General features: G+C 43.4%; 1 pseudogene; it reads left to right on the top strand.

The window, feature by feature from the left end:
* The first annotated feature begins 4,342 nt into the window (after positions 1-4,342).
* LOC109898818 (armadillo repeat-containing protein 4-like) overlaps positions 4,343-20,292 on the top strand; it is a 56,477-nt pseudogene continuing 40,527 nt past the window's right edge.

Here is a 20,292-nt window from a genome sequence, read left to right as displayed (position 1 = left end):
CTCTCTCCTCCTCTCCTCCCCTTCTCTCTGCCTCTCTCTGTGCATGCTAGTGCCTGCCTCCCCCGCTCCCCTTCCTCCTCTCCTCCACTGCTCCTGCTCTCTCTGCCTCTTTTCTTGCCCCACTCGGAGAACCCCTCTCCATTCACCTTTCGTCCTCCTCTCTCCTCCTCTCCTCCCCCTTTCTCTGCCTCTTTTCTCACCACTCCAAGCCCAGCACATGGCAGTGCCTCTCTCTGTCTGTTCATCCTGAGGTAGACCGAGCAACAGACAGGCGGAGGAACAAGGAGGCCCTGGTGTCTTCCAGGGGAGATTTTAAAACACAAGTCAAATTGCGCCAAGCACGGAGAGCAGGGGCGAGAGAAAGAGGGGTGGTTAAGGGGGGTAAGGGGGTATGGTGAGAGGCAAAAGGGCTGGTCTGGCAGAGTGGTGCTTTGTTAGTTCAGTACGCTGAGGGATAATAGAAGGACTGAACTGGTAAATAGGTGGGGTTGGAGCCAACTCGACCTCGGATGAACCTATCAGGACGCAGGATAGGGGACAGACCCGATAGAGGACAGATCCTGCCAATGGTCACAACAGCAGTCCAGCAGCTGGTGACATCTGTCCAATATTACTTTGTAGCTACAAGTGTCCTCCTAGCTTCAAAAAACCTAAATAACAAACAAATTGACTCAGTAATTGGATCTGTTCACAGTAGTATATTTCTAACATTATCCTTTATAATTTGTAGCATAAATATTTACTCTTGATAGCCCAAATATGAAAACAGAATGTTGCTTGTAGTATGTTGTATGATGAACAAATCATGCTGATATAAACATACTGTCTGTTTTGCCCTACACTGCATGGACATTTATATATATCTACAAATATCTGACAAACCTGCTGATTTCATGTAAAACCTGGTATGGTAAAAACATGGTAAAATTAAGATAAATATTTTTATGACAGCTTGTGGACTTATAGTTCTGTAGATATAAATATAGTTCTGTAGATATAAATATAGTTCTGTAGATGACAGTGTGGACATCCAATCATTAGCAACGGCTGGAAATATTCAACTTCAAATTTTCTAAAAGATATGTTTTGAGGTTAACCAACATCTGAATAAGCAGCAGCCATGAATTGAAATACACACACGCGCACAGACACAATGAGATGCTCCTCAACCTGGGTTTGTCAGTGAAGTGCATTTTTCTTTGGCACCCCTGTTTTGTCTGCCTCACCTATCAGTCCATCCTCACAGAACCAAGATCCAAAAGCACTATTGTGGTTTCCGTTTTCGCTACTCACTTGTGATACTGCCTGTCCAAACAGTGAATAAACTGGGTGATTATTTAGAACGACCCAAATCCTGTTTATACCAAGTTTATATCTAATGATAAAATAGAGCTGCAATGTGGAGTAGTAAAGTCAACAAAAAAAAGATAACCCTATTCGCTGTGCCCTGAGATACTGTGCTGTGGGGCCACTCTACAAAATAGCACGTTAGCAGGAAATTGTTCCCCGGAAAAGGTTATATGACAGGTCATCAAGTCTTGTTCATCATAAGTCACTCAGTCTGAATCTGTCTCAGAGCAACATTTGACCCCCTTCTAACTCCCTGACCCTACAAAACACAGCAGATTATAGGAAAATTACCACAGCTTTAAAACAGGAGTATTTGGTAATATAATGTTCTCTTCTTGTTAGATGCGTGTTTACTATTTTCTATTTTGGAAAATTAATCTGTGACAGATCTTGCTCATTATTGTGACCAGTGTCACCCCAGTCCTTGCCTGGATTGTTCTATGTCCTTCATCCCAAATGGCACCCTAATCCCCAGCGCACTACTTTTGACCAGAGTCCTATGTAGTACACTATATAGGGAATATTGTGCCATTTGGGACACATCCATAGTTAACTTAACCACAGCCCTGAACTGCACTTGAAGTGAAGCCTGTAATAATAATAATAATAGGTCCCTGTGGACTGTGTGAGTGTGCATGGGAGGGAAAATACAGCAGGAGATACGGTATTATACTACCTTCATAACAGGAGGAACAGTGGTCCATACACTTCATCACTCCTGTACTCACACACATTCTTTGTGTACGTTTAATTTCAGTGTTAATGGAAATGGTTTGAGTATTGAATACACTGTGGAAGGATGCAATCACGACGGCAATGTTTTAAAAGCACAGCACCGCAAAGGGTTGCACAGGGCACAGTACTTTTCTCTCTATAAGTCCACAGCATGTTTCCATGCAATTCAATCAACAGCTCCAGTCAAGCATTGGAATGGAAGCACGGAGACTGGTTTTATTTATTTGGTTGTATTAAGTGCATCTAAGACTCAGCAGGTGCCCTAGACTGCAGAGCCATATTTGTTTCCGTTTTGAAAAGGTTCTGGAAGCTCCAGACTGTTCCATTTAGCCATTTTAACAAACAGCAATTAGAGTTGCTAATGAGACCTTGGGCCAGATATATTAAGGCAGTCATTCATCCTCCTTCTCTCCTTTTCTTTTTCTCTCATTCTCTATCCCCCTTTCCTCTATCCAAACTCCTACGCAAGCTTGTCTGGACTCCTGTGCCCGAAACCACTGGCCTGCGCCAGCACCTCGCTGTGGCTACGTGGATTCTTCTCCATGCTTCTTCATTTACACAGACCCCTTGTTCCAAATGAAATACCTGAAACGGGGAACTCATAAATCCTTCCTTGTAACAACAACAACACTCAGGATGATTTTTCTTGATTTCTTTTCTTTCAGGTATGAGCTACTGCTTCCCCCCGGGGATATCTCAAACCCAGATGACTGGATTAACCTCAGCTCTGTAGGCCTGCTGCCTACTTTAACAGGACATTTTTCTCTTTTCTCCCTCCCTCACCTGTCCATCAACTACAAAAAGCAGGGAGCTTTTTGAAAGCCTCATAAAGAAGGGCAGTGATTGGTAGATGGGTAACAATAACAAATCAGACATTGAGTATCTCTTTAAGCAAGTTAATAACTATGTTGTGGATGATGTATTAAACCCCCCTGAACTGAGCTGCAGGACAGGAATAAACTTCTCAGGGATGTTACCATGAGGACATTGATGATTTTAATGGCTTTTAATAGTTCAATGGCTGTGATGGGAGAAAACTGAGGCCGGATCAACAACATTGTAGTGACTCCACAATAATTACTTAAATGACAGAGTGAAAAGAACAATTCAAATCATTCATATTGTATGCAGTAAGGCACTAAAGTAATATTGCAAACAAAAACACAGCAGAGGAATACACTTTTTGGCCTTAATGCAAAGCTTTATGTTAAGGGCAAATCCAACACATCACTGAGTATCTGCCTCCTTATTTTCACGTATGGTATTGGTATGCTTGACATTTTTTCAGGATAAAAATAAATGGGATAAGCACAGGCAAAATCCTAAAGGAAAAACTGCTTCAGTCTGCTTCACACCAGACACTGGAGAGTAACAATAACCTACAACACAAGGCCAAATTGACACTGGAGTTTCTTACCAAGAAGACAGTGAATGTTCCTGAGTGGCCAAGTTACAGTTTTGACTTAAATCTGCTTGAAAATGTATGGAAAGATTTGAAAATGGACAGAGAATGAAGAATTATGAAAATAATAAAGAGCTAATATTGCACAACCGGGTGTGTAAAGCTCTTACAGACTTACCCAAGAAGACTCACAGCTGTAACGGTGAGTCTAACTGTGTTCTTTTTAAAACAAGTATTGACTCAGGGAGCTGAATACTTATGCTTGTTACTTTGACATAGAGTTCTTTTGTGTAGATTGTTACAAAACAATTCCAGTGTGTAACGCAATATAAAGTGAAGAAATCTATGGAGTATGAATACTTTTGCAAGGCACTGTAAGTGGTTTTATTGGCCATGGGGCCATGGGATACTCTGTGTGTGTTGTCATTCCCAATGAGTCATGGGACACCACAGCCTGGGCAGGGTGGGCAGGGCAGGCAGCTGCCAGACAATAAGACACACAGCACTGATTTGCACAAATTGTGGCTGTTCATTCAGCATAGCGAGGATGAAGGAGGAGGGGGTTATTCAAATCAAATGTAAACATGTCTGCTCCACAGTTATAAATCATGGTCTGGGGCACATGCTTAGCCAATACAAGGAGAGGAGTCCATGGTATACAGAGTCTGCATCATAAATGACACTCTTTCCCTATATAGTGCACTACTTTTACCTAGGGCCCATAGGGCTCTGGTCAAAAGTAGTGCACTATGGTGGGAATAGGCTGCCATTTGAGACAAAGGCAGAGTCAGACTAGCTACCTTTCTGTGGAGGTTGGATCGCCCCATTAACTGTCTGACTCTGAGCTCACTTCTGATGGGGCTTTGTGGCTAAAGGAAGGGAAGGTTCCACACTTGTGCACAATCAAAGCTTTGCAAGTCATCTGGTTATTTTCCTTTTGCATCTACCTGAAAAGGAAAATATGCAATTGGATCTGGTTAATCAACTAGGCCTGATTTGTGTATAGTTTACCAATCTCAAAACATACCAATACCTATAATTCATTCTCCTGGAAATTCTCAACCCAAAAATATGCCAACCTGAAATAATGAAATCACTTCAATAATCAACTTTGGAAATTATAGCCAGATGACATGGTTTTTGTCTTGAAAATTAAAATTTTTGATACAGTAGGTGAATGGTGAAGTGATCTCAATTATTGAATGAATCAAGTCTGGTTTACTTTATTTGCAGAATCTCCTTCAAATATACTTTTTTCAGTTTGCCCAGAATGTTTGTCTGTAAAACACAGCCAAAGCCAAATCATACATCTATCCTAGAGGAAGTTTATAAAGAGGCACTCAAATGTGTGGTTCTGTGGACATCCTACTTTAGATTCCACAGAAAACTTCATGAAGGCATCACACTGTATGAAAGCAAATAGCCAACCAGCAGGCTGCAGGCAGGGAGGGAGAGAGGAATAGAGTTGTGCTTTTCGAACCTTGTTCCTTTTGACCTATCTCCCAATAAGTTGTTGAGTGGTATCCTGGCAAACTGAGGAGGCTTTACAATGGGCTGTTTCCAAGGAAACTGACTAACCGCTAACCTTGATAGCTAGCTAGCTGGTGGTCCTCAAACAAAATACTTTGAATAGTTGGTTAGATAGTTTGCAAGATATAAAACTGTATGGAAAATATAAATGTTTAACTATAAATGTTCACTGTACTCAGAACATTTGCAGATTAGTTCATTTGTACAAACGCTTAAAATATGTCTTGAAGTTTCAGGTTTTGATGGAATGATGTTAAGTTAGCAATGGGGTCAGCTGGCTACTGTAGCCAGTTGTTCCTTTTCACAGTTAACAACAGGCTGTAAACTTAGCCAGCCATTTGCAGTCTTATGTGACTGCCAGTATACTTTAACTGTAGCTAGCAAATTTATATTTTGTTGACGTGTCTAGCTAGAATTGTCATTGTCACCAATTCCACCACAACAGTTTCAGGATGTTGCCAGTGCCTCAGCTGCTACCATGGGGGTACTGTAGCACTGACCAGAGCCTTGCAATGGACCACAGCAAGTTCTGGGACGGGCAAACTGGAGATCACCCCAGTCAACGAGTCTCTGCTGAAAGAGATCCTACAGTTTGTGGAACAGTTCAGCTCCAGACACACTCAGGAGGCTAAACATGTGTTCAATGAGCCGCTGCAGTGGACTAGCTCTTTGGAGGCTTCTGATATCTAAACAGAGTATGACATCAGGTAATCATGAGGCAGGCTGTTTGTGTAATGTTAATGTTACTCACTGGGGATGTTTTCATGGCGTTAAAACGTATTTAGAGCCCTGCAGCAGCACTCATATGTACAATTGAATGAATCTGTTTTCTGTTCAACTTCAGTAGCTAGGACAGAAAACAACATAAACTACACTACTTCGTCAGGATATTTGGCTATTTTTCCTAGCTGTCTGCATGTGAATAGATGGGTGATTCTCACAAAACTGGCACTTGACAACAATGAACACATTTTCCATAATTCCTCTTGGATCGCCAAGATTAGGATCTGTATTTATCTATTTCATAATTATTGTTATGTTTTTATTGATCAGATATTATGCATTTTAACACAATTTCCATAATTACCAATGCAAAAATGCTCATTACCTCATCAGTTTTCAAAGTCCAAAAAAATACAAGTCCATTTCTAATATTTTTTAACATTGCTTACCGAATGAAAAGGCCTGAGTTAAACATTTTACAGAAAAAAATATGTTTTTTGTAAATTATCTCATTACCGCAACACAAACATTTCTGAATATTGTTTTTCGGCATAATTACTTGTGTACACATGTTATTTTGATATATTTTAATAAAGAACTGAAGGCACACTATCAGATTAAGCCAAAATGACTGAAGTATCCATTTTATTTGTCCTAATAATGGGAATTGATGGGAAATTATGTAAATATATCACTAGCCACTTTAAACAATGCTACCTTATATAATGTTACTTACCCTACATTATTCATCTCATATGCATATGTATATACTGTACTCTATATCATCGACTGCATCCTTATGTAATACATGTATCACTAGCCACTTTAACTATGCCACTTTGTTTACATACTCATCTCATATGTTATACTGTACTCGATATCATCTACTGTATCTTGCCTATGCTGCTTTGTACCATCACTCATTCATATATCCTTATGTACATATTCCTTATCCCCTTACACTGTGTATAAGACAGTAGTTTTTTTTGGAATTGTTAGTTAGATTACTTGTTCGTTATTACTGCATTGTCGGAACTAGAAGCACAAGCATTTCGCTACACTCGCATTAACATCTGCTAACCATGTGTATGTGACAAATAAAATTTGATTTGATTTGATTTGATTTGATAATATTGGTGCATTACGATAATGATAAGCGGGTTTTGGAGATTAGAATGTTTCGCTAATGAAACTGTACTGAGCTGTATTAGAGATTCAGCAACCCAATTACATCATCAAACTGTGTCATTTGTTAATCCCAAATTATTTACATAATACTAAAATCACTGATCTTAATGCAATTGACTAAAATACCCCTTATTTTAGCATAAGTATACAGTAAGTATTGTAATACTGTAATTGCGTACATGTATTTTCATAAATTCAAAAGTGGACTTACACTCCCCTTGACTTTTTCCAAGTTTTGTTGTGTTACAGCCTGAATTTAAAATTGACTAAATTGAGATGTTTTTGGGAACTAGCCTACACACAAAACCTCATAATGTCAAAGTGGAATTGTGTTTTTCAAAATGTTCACAAATTATTTTAAAATGAAAAGCTGAAATGTCTTCAGTCTAAGTATTCAACCCCTTTGTTATGGCAAGCCTAAATAAGTTCAGGAGTAAAAATGTGCTTAACAAGTCACATAATAAGGTGCATGGACACAAAAATAGTGTTTAACATGATTGTTGAATGGCTACCTCATCTCTGTACCTCACACATACAATTAATTATCTGTAACATTCCTCAGTCGAGCAGAGAATTTCAAACACACATCCAACCACAAAGACCAGGGAGGTTTTCCAATGCCTCACAAAGAAGTATACCATTTTTAAAAGCAGACATTGAACATACCTTTGAGCATGGTGAAGTTATTAATTACACTTTGGATGGTGTATCAATACACCAAGTCTCTACAAAGATGCAGGTGTCCTTCCTAACTCAGTTGCCAGAGAAGAAGGAAACCACTAAGGGATTTCACCATGGGTCGGTGGTGACTTTTAAACAGTTACAGAGTTTAATGGCAGTGATAGGAGAAAACTGAGGATGGATCAACAACATTGTAGTTATTCCACAATACTTATCTAATTGACAGGGTGAAAAGAAGGAAGCCTGTACAGAATAAAAATATCCCAAACCATGCATCCTGTTTGGAAAAAGACACGGAATACAAAGTGTTATGTTTAGGGCAAATCTAATACAACACATTAGTGGTATTTGGCATTTTATTAGGATGCAGATTAGCTGTTGCAAAAGCAAAATAATTATTGTTATCGACTGAGGAGTTTTTCAGAATAAAAAAGAAACGGAATTGAGCTAAGCACAGCCAAAATTGGGAAAACCTGGTTCAGTCGGCTTTCCACCAGACACTGGGAGATGAATTCACCTTTCAGCAGGACAATAACCTAAAACACAAGGCCAAATCTACTACGGAGTTGCCTACCAAGAAGACAATGAATGTTCATTTGACTTAAATCTGCTTGAAAATCTATGGCAAGACCTGAAAATAGTTGTTGAGTAATGATCAGCAACCAATTTGGTTGAAGAGCTTGAAGAATTGTGAAGAGAATAATAGGCAAATGTTGCAGAATCCAGGTGTGGAAAGCTCTTAGAGACTGACCCAAAAAGACTCACTCAAAGGTGATTCTAACATTCAGGGGTCTGAATATTTAGTTTTAATCAAGATATCATTAGTGTTTTTCATTTTTCATAAATGTTTTACAAATGTCAGAATTTTTCTTACACTTTGACATTGTAGAGTATGTTGTGTAGATCGTTGACCCAAAAATGACAATTAAATCCATATTAATCCCACTTTTGTAACACAACAAAATGTGGAAAAGGTCAAGGGGTATGAATACGTTCTGAAGGCACTGGAAGCATACAAATATATAAATTTATTCAAAAAAGGTCCAAGGTCTTTACATGTAATTTTTTGTTTATTAGGATATATATATATGTGGTTCTAAGGTATTTTATATATATTTAATGGGATCCTATGGACAAGTGGTGTGGCGGGGTGGCAGGGTGGCCTAGTGGTTAGAGCGTTGGACTAGTAACCAGAAGGTTGCAAGTTCAAATCCCTGAGCTGACAAGGTACAAATCTGTCGTTCTGCCCCTGAACAGGCAGTTAAACCACTTTTCCTAGGCCGTCATTGAAAATAAGAATTTGTTCTTAACTGACTTGCCTAGTTAATTAAGTAAAGGTAAAATAAAATGGCATAACATGAAATTCCTGTAAAGTATCTAAATATGTGGGATATGGACCAACAACTGTCTTAAGATATCAAACTACAGTATAGGTACGTGCTAAAACAGTTACACATGTAGAAATGGGGGATATCCTCCTTTAAGCGGCACGGTTGTTCTTTGCTGAAACACAAACTCCAGATTGTGGCTTTAAGTCAATTTAATGGAGTTTCTACACCCATATTTTTTGACAACCCCTACTTAATCAATTAACTGATGTTTTACAAACAAATCGATACATTAGGTATAAGCAGTGGTCCTAGTAAATAATTAAAGTTACCAGCACAGCACACACATTTTTTATCCCACAGTTGGCTCTTAGCTACTGTAGATTTCACTGATAAAAGAAAAGTGGAAATTGTGAACACTGAAAACATTACTTTTCTTTCCAAAAAGCATATTTATGACATTAGCACAGACACGGTAGAATAGGAAAGTGTGCCTCGATAGAAAAATAAAATGTTGTGTTTGTTGACAGTTTATACTTAAAAATATGTGTGTTTCTCTACTTTTCAGTTGCCCTATGGTAAAGTCGCAGGAAACGGACAAGGATGGGCGTCCTACAGTATGTTGCAAATCACTCCTCCGAGCATTTCTGTTCACAGTTTTAGTCAGCTCTCCAAAATAGTGCAGCTGGCAAAGGATAAGAGGCTGAAGGAGGTCCGAGCTTGTCTGGAAGGTAAAACCATGTAAACCACAGAATGAGATTTGTATCCCATTTGTCCCTGAGTAGTCGGGCTACATACTTCCCATAAAGCCACGGACATCATTCCTTTGTCCTTGTTATCTTCTACTTTTATCCAATTAGAACCTGGCATCAGATTATGTTTGCAATTCCTCACAGTTATATTTACTGTACCCCAAAGCCATAATGTGGTACTAGCTAATGGCTATGTTAGTTCGAGAAAGGAAAACATACATCTACTGTATGTCTATATTACCCCAGACCAGGATTCTCTTTTAAATAAGGCCTCAAAGGGACAATCTGGTAAAATAAAGATATGCTCAACATATTTTACTGTAATTTGTAGCCAACAAAGACCCTGTTGCGAAGATGCTGGGGCCTAGTTTTGCAACAGTGGATGGGGAGGACAGCTCGGTGCTGCGTCTCCTGGAGAAGGTGAATGAGGGGGACCAGGCCAAGGAGGAAGATATCAAAGTGAAGCTGCTCATCCTGCAGCAGCAGCTGGACACTCAAGTCCTCAGCAACTCCCTCAAGCAGATCTCCCAGTGGGTTCCTTTCGTCCTCCTCACTCTGTCTGCTTCTCTACCTATCAACAACGAATCAATCCATCTTAATACACACTGACTCCCACTTGACTTCAGACAAGTCCAAACACATGGGGTTGACTCTGATTAGAAACAGTTTCTTACTAGATAGAAGAACCACAAATGGGCCCAAGATTAATTATCTGTATTTGTTTTTTTTGTTGTTGTTTTTTGTACAGGGAGGTTAGGCTTAGTCCTGCCACAGTGAAGAATGATGTCGAGCTGTTGAAACACTTCTGCAGTGAAGGGGAGAAAAAGGTGTTGAAGTCTGTTCAATACACATCAGGTTTGAATTATCTTCACATTTCACACATTTTTTGGGGGGTGTGAATGAAAGCGATTGATATTAGGGGGTAATACTGGGATATTCTAAAAATATAAAATGTCTGTGTTCACCCGTAAAAAACATGGAAGTCATTATATATGTCAGATTTCAGTTTACTGAGACATTAATATATTTTTTTACTTGCCTTAGTCGGCGCGGCAGATTTGCAACGCCATAAACAATTCAACTTTCGTCAAAAAACACATCTCCCCTACATGCCACAGAACCACAGTGATCAATTCAGTATTTTGAAAAATGTGTCCCCTTACAGAGGAACATTTACAGAGGAACATTTAAACCTTCTATGTAAATGGCCTCCAACCTGTGATACCGCACATTAAAATATGGTGGTTTGTGTGTCACGATGCTCTGCAGCCTAGCTGTTTTCAGAGGACGATTTATCAGATGATTTATCAGAGAGTGAAATCACAGCGAGCTCTAAGTAATGTGGGCTGCTTGTCTTCAGACCTGGGCTTTGTCCCAAATGGCAACCTATTCCCTATATTGTACAATACTGGTCAAAAGTAGTGCACTCTATTTGGAAAACAGTGCAATTTGGGATGCAGACTTGTGCTCTCTCTATGGTGGAATGATCCATCATACTCACTGGCAGCTCAGGCACCCTCGATGATTTCTCTTCCTGTGATACTGCACTCTTTGAACCTGTATTGGAACTTTATTTTCCCCCTGATCCTCTCCTCCTACATACCTTGAAGGAAAACTCCACCCCAAAACGATCTTTTGGTATTTGTTTGTTTAGTCTATGTTTCATTTGTTTCGTTAGTCCATTGGTGATATAGTCCCAAAATGTTTTGCATGTCAGCAATCAAGTTCAAATCAATGTCATATGCGCCAAATACAACAATACAACCTTACAGTGAAATGCTTATTTACAAACCCTTAACCAACAACGCTTTAAGAAAAAATAGTTTAAAGTAAAAATTGGAAAATAAAAAATAAAAGTAAGAAATAATGAAACAGCAGCAGTAAAATAACAAAAGCAATATGTACAAGTACGTAGAGTTAAACTGATTATGCATAGATAATAAACAGAGAGTAGCCCTTTAACTAGATGAACAGGAGCCTTATGGCTTGGGGGTAGAAGCTGTTAAGAAGCCTTTTGGACCTAGACTTGACCTGGTCTCATCGTTGTCAGTGATCAGGCCTACCACTGTTGTGTCATCGGTAAACTTAATGATGGTGTTGGAGTCATGCCTGGCCATGCAGTCATGAGTGAACAGGGAGTACAGGAGGGGACTGAGCACACACCCCTGACGGGCCCACGTGTTGAGGATCAGCGTGGCGGATGTGTTGTTACCTACCCTTACCACCTGGGGGGGCGGCCCGTCAGGAAGTCAATGATCCAGTTGCAGAGAGAGGTGTTAAGTCCCAGGGTCCTTAGCTTAGTGATGAGCTTTGAGGGCATTATGGTTTGAACACTGAGCTGTAGTCAATTAATAGCGTTCTCACATAGGTGTTCCTTTTGTCCAGGTGGGAAAGGGCAATAGAGATTGCATCATCTGTGGATCTGTTGGTGTGGTATGCAATTTGGAGTGGGTCTAGTGTTTCTGGGATAAATGGCCATGACCAGCCGTTCAAAGCATTTCATGGTTACTGACGTGAATGCTACAGGTCAGTAGTAATTTAGGCAGGTTACCTTAGTGTTATTGGGCACAGGGACTATGGTGGTCTGCTTGAAACGTGTTGGTATTACAGACTCAGTAAAAACATAGACAGGGACAGGTTGCAAATGTCAGTGAAGAATCTTGCCAGTTGGTCAGCGCATGCTCGCAGTACACGTCCTGGTAATCTGTCTGGCCCTGCGGCCTTGTGGATGTTGACCCGTTTAAAGGTCTTACACACATCAGCTGCGGAGAGCGTGATCACACAGTCATCCGGAACAGCTGATGATATCATGTTTCAGTGTTACTTGCCTAGAAGCGAGCATAGAAGTAATTTAGCTCGTCTGGTAGGCTTGTGTCACTGGGCAGCTCTCGGCTGTGCATCCCTTTGTTTTCAAAATACAGAAATACAGCCAGTATGATGTATTTTGCATTATATGATGCTGCGTTTTGCACCTAATTCACTAACGAGGACTATTGTATACTGTCTTGATTAACGTACATTGTACACTGAACTGACGTGCTCTGGCATCTTCTTCTTTTTCTGTAGATTATGAATTCACCAATGGCTGTCATACTCCTCCTTTGAAGGCAGGTGCATGGTGAAATCTGTCACCTGGTGGTACAGCCGTGTGACACTCAACCCTTGCACATCACCTTCAGCACAGCTGGAGTCTTTCTCAACGGGGTAAGAAAGCTAGCGATAGATTAGTGTCACTGAATGTCAGTTTTCATTACCTGAATTTTAGTCAGGCGTGTTCTTACACTCAGCATTAGATTTTCTTTCTACAGGATGTGTTTTGTCATAAATGCTTTAGGCATCAATGGGTGTAATAATCTATATATTTCAGCACATGTTTATTTGACAATTGTTATGAACAAGCACGGAAAGTCAATACATGTATTCATATTAATATCATTTAAGCTATACAATGTCTCCTTAACGAATGCCCGTAAAGTTTCAGAAAACATTACATAAGTGTCACTGAAAAGTTTCGCGATTTATGTACTGATGCAACATTCAATGTATGGTTGGATTCCAAGTTTGCCCTGTGGTGTTAAACATTTAAAACAACCCCTCATTGACCGTAACATGTGTGCAATTAATTAAAGAGAACATATTACATGGCTCAGTGTCTTTCACTCCCTCCGTCACTTCCTGCCTGCCCGTTAGTATGTTGCCCGTCTCCCTTTCCTCACCTGGGAATGGTTCAGTTCAGGACACTGAAACCCGCATTCCAACATGTTTGACATTGACGGTATAATAACACAAATTAAACCTCAAAGATTACAGAGTTGAGCGTAATGTGTGTAGTGGTTAGAGGCGGCGCACACCGGTTTTTGAATTCCAATCTGTGAAGCTGCATTTTGAAACCTTGGCACTCTAACCTCAGTTGTTCTGACAGATGGGAATACTGTGACATTTGTTTGATACATCAAATGTCATCTTTGTCTTCGCAGGGCATAAGCTAGGAGGGTGAGGGAAATGCCTATGACAGAACAAGCAATGTTTACAAAGACCTGGTAACACTTCTGAAAAGCAAGTCTCCCCATCTTGCTGAGAACATAAATAAACAGGTAGGTTTTTGACATGGAGGAGCAGTATCTCAAACAAAAGGTTGTTGTTTTCTCTGAGTAATATTTTCTCTGTCGGTAACCCGATGACGCAGTACGCATTTGACTGATCATATATTATATTCTGTTATACGTAGTAGAGTGAGTTTGAGATTGTGAATCAGTATCTGCACATCTGCACTCATCCTCACTTGTGAGCTAGTGTCTGTGTCACGCCTTGGTCTTAGTATTTTGTGTTTTCTTTAATTATTTGTTCAGGCCAGGGTGTGACATGGGTTATTGTGTTGTCGTATTGTTTTTTTTTGTAGGCATTGGGATTGTGGTTGATTAGGGGTGTGTCGAGTGTAGGCTTGGCTGCCTGAGGCGGTTCTCGATCAGGGTCAGGTGCTTCTCGTTGCCTCTGATTGGGAACCGTATTTAGGTAGCATGAGTTCGCTTTGTATTTCGTGGGTGATTGTTCCTGTCTCTGTGTAGTGTTCACCAGATAGGCTGTAATAAGTTTCACGTTCCGTTTGTTGTTTTCGTATTTTGTATAGTTATTTCATGTATCGTCACTTTTCATTCATTAAAGACATGAGTAACCACCACGCTGCATTTCGGTCCGACTCTCTTTTGACAAACGAAGAACGCTGTTACAGAATCACCCACCACACACGGACCGAGCAGCGTGGTAACAGGCAGCGACAGCGAAAGGAGGACGTTATGGACAGCAATGGCATGGATTATACGACGTGGGAAGAAATCGACAGGTGGGCGGCCGACCCAGAGAGAGTGCAGGAGCCCGCATGGGATTCGCTGGAACAGTGCGAAGAAGGCTATAGGCGAATGGAGTTGGAGAAACAGACATGGCGGCGCAGAGCGAAACCCGAGAGTCACCCCAAAAAATGTATTGGGGGGGGGGGCTCAGAGGGAGAGTGGCTGAGTCAGGAGATGGACCTGAGCCAACTCTCCTTGTTTATCGTGAGGAGCCAAGGAGGAGACCAGAACCAGAGCCGGTGTTAGAGGTGAGCGAAGCAGAGACTGTGAAGGAGTTAATGGGGAAAGTGGAGTGGAGAGTAATGAGGGAGTTGCTAGCTTGGTGCTATAGATATCATATTCGTCCGACGGATCGTGTCGGGGATTTGATGGCACCTGAGTTAGCGCTCCATACTCGTCCTGAGGTGCGTGTTAGTCGGCTGGTGAAGTTGGTGCCAGCCTCACGCACCAGGCCTCCTGTGCACATCCCTAGCCTTGCACATCCTGTGCCACCTCCACACACCAGTCCTCCGGTAGCAGCTCCCCGCACCAGGCTTCCTGTGCATGTCCTCGCTCCAGTATCACCAGTGCCCTCACCACGCATCAGGCCTACAGTGCGCCTCGCCTCTCCTGCGCTGTCGGAGTCTCCCGCCTGTTCAGCACAGCCAGAGCCTTCCTTCCCTCCTGCGCTGTCGGAGTCTCCCGCCTGTTCAGCACAGCCAGAGCCTTTCTCCTCTCCTGCGCTGCCGGAGCCTCCTGCCTGCATGAAGCAGCCTAAGCTGCCAGTCTGCAGGGAGCTGTCAGTCTGCATGAAGCAGCCAGAGCTGTCAGTCTGCAGGGAGCTGTCAGTCTGCAAGGAGCTGCCAGTCTGCAAGGTGCTGTCAGCCTGCATATGGAGCAGTCAGAGCTGTCAGTCTGCATGAAGCAGCCAGAGCTGCCAGTCTGCAAGGAGCTGCCAGTCTGCAAGGAGCTGCCAGTCTGCAAGGAGCTGTCAGTCTGCAAGGAGCTGTCAGCCTGCATGGCGCAGTCAGAGCTGTCAGTCTGCAAGGAGCTGCCAGTCTGCAGGGAGCTGCCAGTCTGCAGGGAGCTGTCAGTCTGCAGGGAGCTGTCAGTCTGCAAGGAGCTGCCAGTCTGCAGGGAGCTGTCAGTCTGCAAGGAGCTGTCAGTCTGCAAGGAGCTGCCAGTCTGCAAGGAGCTGCCAGTCTGCAAGGAGCTGTCAGTCTGCAAGGAGCTGTCAGCCTGCATGGAGCAGTCAGAGCTGTCAGTCTGCAAGGAGCTGCCAGTCTGCAGGGAGCTGTCAGTCTGCAAGGAGCTGTCAGTCTGCAAGGAGCTGCCAGTCTGCAGGGTGCTGTCAGCCTGCAAGGAGCTGTCAGTCTGCAAGGAGCTGCCAGTCTGCAAGGAGCTGTCAGCCTGCATGGAGCAGTCAGAGCTGTCAGTCTGCATGAAGCAGCCAGAGATGCCAGTCTGCAAGGAGAGACCAGTCTGCAAGGAGCTGCCAGTCTGCAGGGAGCTGTCAGTCTGCAAGGAGCTGTCAGTCTGCAAGGAGCTGCCAGTCTGCAAGGAGCTGCTAGTCTGCAAGGAGCTGTCAGCCTGCATGGAGCAGTCAGAGCTGTCAGTCTGCAGGGAGCTGTCAGTCTGCAGGGAGCTGTCAGTCTACAGGGAGCTGTCAGTCTGCAAGGAGCGGTCAGTCTGCAAGGAGCTGCCAGTCTGCAAGGAGCTGCCAGTCTGCAAGGAGCTGTCAGCCTGCATGGAGCAGTCAGAGCTGTCAGTCTGCAAGGAGCTGCCAGTCTGCAGGGAGCTGCCAGTCTGCAGGGAGCTGTCAGTCTGCAGGGAGCTGTCAGTCTGCAAGGAGCTGCCAGTCTGCAGGGAGCTGTCAGTCTGCAAGGAGCTGCCAGTCTGCAAGGAGCTGCCAGTCTGCAAGGAGCTGCCAGTCTGCACGGAGCTGTCAGTCTGCAAGGAGCTGTCAGCCTGCATGGAGCAGTCAGAGCTGTCAGTCTGCAAGGAGCCGCCAGTCTGCAGGGAGCTGTCAGTCTGCAGGGAGCTGTCAGTCTGCAAGGAGCTGCCAGTCTGCAGGGAGCTGTCAGTCTGCAAGGAGCTGCCAGTCTGCAAGGAGCTGCCAGTCTGCAAGGAGCTGCCAGTCTGCACGGAGCTGTCAGTCTGCAAGGAGCTGTCAGCCTGCATGGAGCAGTCAGAGCTGTCAGTCTGCAAGGAGCCGCCAGTCTGCAGGGAGCTGTCAGTCTGCAAGGAGCTGTCAGTCTGCAAGGAGCTGCCAGTCTGCAGGGTGCTGTCAGCCTGCATGGAGCAGTCAGAGCTGTCAGTCTGCATGAAGCAGCCAGAGCTGCCAGACTGCAAGGAGCTGTCAGCCTGCATGGAGCAGTCAGAGCTGTCAGTCTGCAAGGAGCTGCCAGTCTGCAGGGAGCTGTCAGTCTGCAAGGAGCTGCCAGTCTGCAATGAGCTGCCAGTCTGCAAGGAGCTGTCAGCCTGCATGGAGCAGTCAGAGCTGTCAGTCTGCATGAAGCAGCCAGAGCTGCCAGTCTGCAAGGAGAGGCCAGTCTGCAAGGAGCTGCCAGTCTGCAAGGAGCTGCCAGTCTGCAGGGAGCTGTCAGTCTGCAAGGAGCTGTCAGTCTGCAAGGAGCTGCCAGTCTGCAAGGAGCTGCCAGTCTGCAAGGAGCTGTCAGTCTGCAAGGAGCTGTCAGCCTGCATGGAGCAGTCAGAGCTGTCAGTCTGCAAGGAGCTGCCAGTCTGCAGGGAGCTGTCAGTCTGCAGGGAGCTGTCAGTCTGCAAAGAGCTGCCAGTCTGCAAGGAGCTGTCAGCCTGCATGGAGCAGTCAGAGCTGTCAGTCTGCATAGAGCAGCTAGATCCGCCAGTCAACCAGAATCTTCCAGATCTGCTAGTCAACCAGAATCTTCCAGATCTGCTAGTCAACCTGAATCTTCCAGATCCGCCAGCCAGCCAGGATCTACCGGAGCCTACTACCTACCTGAGCTTCATCTCAGTACTGGGCTTCCTCTCAGTACTGGGCTTCCTCTCAGTACTGGGCTTCCTCTCAGTACTGGGCTTCCCCTCAGTTCCGGGCTGCCCCTCAGTTCCGGGCTGCCCCTCAGTTCCGGGCTGCCCCTCAGTCCCGAGCTGCCTCAGTCCCAAGCTGCCCCTCAGTCCCGAGCTGCCCCTCAGTCCCGAGCTGCCCCTCAGTCCCGAGCTGCCCCTCAGTCCCGAGCTGTCCCTCAGTCCCGAGATGCCCCTCAGTCACGAGCTGCTCCTCAGTTCTGTGGGGTTCTGGGTGAGGACTATTAGGCCATGGTCGGCGGCGAGGGTGGATTATCCCAGGACGCGAAGGGGAGGAACTATGACATTTATGGAGTGGGGTCCACGTCCCGAGCCGGAGCCGCCACCATGGACAGACGCCCACCCGGACCCTCCCTATGGTTTTGAGGTGCGTCCGGGAGTCCGCACCTTGGGGGGGGGGGGGTTCTGTCACGCCTTGGTCTTAGTATTTTGTGTTTTCTTTAATTATTTGTTCAGGCCAGGGTGTGACATGGGTTATTGTGTTGTCGTATTGGTTTTTTTTGTAGGCATTGGGATTGTGGTTGATTAGGGGTGTGTCGAGTGTAGGCTTGGCTGCCTGAGGCGGTTCTCGATCAGGGTCAGGTGCTTCTCGTTGCCTCTGATTGGGAACCGTATTTAGGTAGCCTGAGTTCGCTTTGTATTTCGTGGGTGATTGTTCCTGTCTCTGTGTAGTGTTCACCAGATAGGCTGTAATAAGTTTCACGTTCCGTTTGTTGTTTTCGTATTTTGTATAGTTATTTCATGTATCGTCACTTTTCATTCATTAAAGATGAGTGACCACCACGCTGCATTTCGGTCCGACTCTCTTTTGACAAACGAAGAACGCCGTTACAGTCTGGTTCTCAGATTGAAACGAAAACTCTCTGAAGCTGTAGCCTCGGTACCTAACCTTACTTTCCAAATCACCCCAGTTGAAAAGAATGTAAAAAAATATAATGAAACAGTCCAGTTACTCACACAGACAGAATCATGTGTTGCTCTGAATTGCCATGTGATTCATTCAGTAGTGCTGTTTCCTGTGATTTGATAAATTAACAAATAATGGCTTCAAGCTTTGGTTGGGAAAAACATGTGTTTATCATCTGAATATTTGGACATATTTTTTGTCATGAGTGACTCAATAATGTATTGTTGGAAAATGTTATATAATTTACAGGCAAGCTAGCTATACAGCTAGATACACGTTCTACATAGTATTTATACTCTAGGAAATGACACCAAATATTTTATATAATTGATATAATTATATTGATATACATATTTTTATATTCATTCATTTCCTTTTGTCTATTTGGACAGTCTTATGGGTAAACTAGTTTCAACAAATAGTGTACCTTAACTAATAACAGTATTTTCCATTTGGCATCGTTCACTTCTGTTAGCAAAGACTATTATCAATGTTGCTCCTGATGATTTATCCTGGGATGCTTTATGATCACCATAATTCTGTACCTGAGCTATTGAAACAGAAATGTGATTATCAAAACTGATATTCCCTTTTACCCCTGTCTACAAGTCTTTCTCTTTAAAATAAACAAATAGATGTTATCACAATAATATAGTTTGCAGATATAAAGTGGGGCGAATGATAATATATTTAGTCTATTCCACCATAGTTTTAGAAACCTGGTAAGTGAGTGTTTGCTTTATGGACAATAGCTCAAGAAAAAGGAAATGTCTGCTTTGACGTACAAGAGTTGTCTGTAGTACGATCTGTACCCCTCCCCCCCCCCCCCCCCCCGCCCCCAAGTGCATAATCCATGGACGTTACAGAGACATTTACATTATGTTACTGCAGTGGCCTATAACAACCATTGTTCTACCCAATTGTAAATAACTACATTATTGATGAAAAGGAGCCACCTCATCCTTTCTTTCAATTGAATTGTGCTTGACCAGCAAGTTTGACGTATTTATAGCCGGTGATAGAGCGTTTAGTGCCATGGAGATGGGTTGAGTTGAGTGAAGGGTAAGTGAGGGATGTATAAACCCCAATGAGCAGTGCCAGGCTGCTGCGCTCACTGTGTAAAAAGGCCATACAGGCTTTAATGTTTTATGAGTCCGGTGTCTGTGTGAGTGATGCTATGAGGCTGAACCCGTTGGTCGTTCTGAGGATGATGGACAGTAGGCCTTAAAACACAACTGTGAACGGGTTTGCCGAGATACAAATGAAGTCACAGGTTCTCTCTGCATACTTCTTTCTCCTATGAAGTTACTACAGCAATATCCAAATCATGGCATGGTGATGTAATGGAGTGTTCTGCACTCAAATCAGGCCATGTTTTTCTGCCCTTTTTACGCTCCACCAAATCATTTTCTCTCTGCATGACTTAAAATACACCTCGTGTGTGTGAAATTATCAGCTTGACTCAGCAGTGACTGCCGATTTGATTGCAGATAACGGTATTTTCTATTGATTGACAATATAATTGTTATGGTGCAACAGGCACTGCTGTATAAACCGTTTCAGACACACAGTAATAAAGTAATTGCACTCACTCTTGAGGACAAGATCCCTTCCTAGTGGCCCATGAAAGGAGTAGGCTCTCGTCCGTGTCAGGTCAGAAACACTATCTGAAATAGCTTCGGCTGGGACCCGCTCTCTGATTGCAGCGCTAAGAGCCCAAAGTGGTGGTGTCCCAAGTCAACATGAAGCTCGACAGGTTGATAGCCAAAGATAACAACACCAATCTCTGAACATGATCTACTCG

This window comes from Oncorhynchus kisutch, linkage group LG11 (assembly GCF_002021735.2).
Source record: "Oncorhynchus kisutch isolate 150728-3 linkage group LG11, Okis_V2, whole genome shotgun sequence".
Lineage (NCBI taxonomy): Eukaryota > Metazoa > Chordata > Actinopteri > Salmoniformes > Salmonidae > Oncorhynchus > Oncorhynchus kisutch.
This window is presented reverse-complemented; position numbering and strand designations above follow the sequence as displayed.